The sequence below is a fragment of the Heptranchias perlo genome, unplaced genomic scaffold (assembly GCF_035084215.1).
Source record: "Heptranchias perlo isolate sHepPer1 unplaced genomic scaffold, sHepPer1.hap1 HAP1_SCAFFOLD_1194, whole genome shotgun sequence".
Classification (NCBI taxonomy): Eukaryota; Metazoa; Chordata; class Chondrichthyes; order Hexanchiformes; family Hexanchidae; genus Heptranchias; species Heptranchias perlo.
Window position 1 is genome coordinate 9665 of NW_027138423.1, and position 336 is coordinate 10000.

The following is a 336-nucleotide window of genomic DNA, read 5'->3' on the forward strand; positions in this document are numbered from 1 at the left end:
GCTGGAGGGCTGAGTGTGTGCATGTATCTTGAACGCTATGGTTTGCAAACTCCAGTCGGACCTGGCACACCAACCTCTCCCCTGTCACGGGCAGGGGGGGGAAGGCCATGTGTGCCCAGCAGACACGACGAAGGCGGCTAGAAAGGGTCACTGTAGCTTAACCACCCAAGCGTGTCCGTGACCTTAACGGTCTGTGCCTGGCAAAAGGTGGGCTCCTTTCGACTTTTGTTTGTTGCTGGCTGTCTGTCATGCATTACCGCTTGCAAGCCCAGGTTGGAACCGGCGCCAACCTCCCTCGTCATGGTGGGGGGAGGCCATGTGCCCAGCCCGACGGTG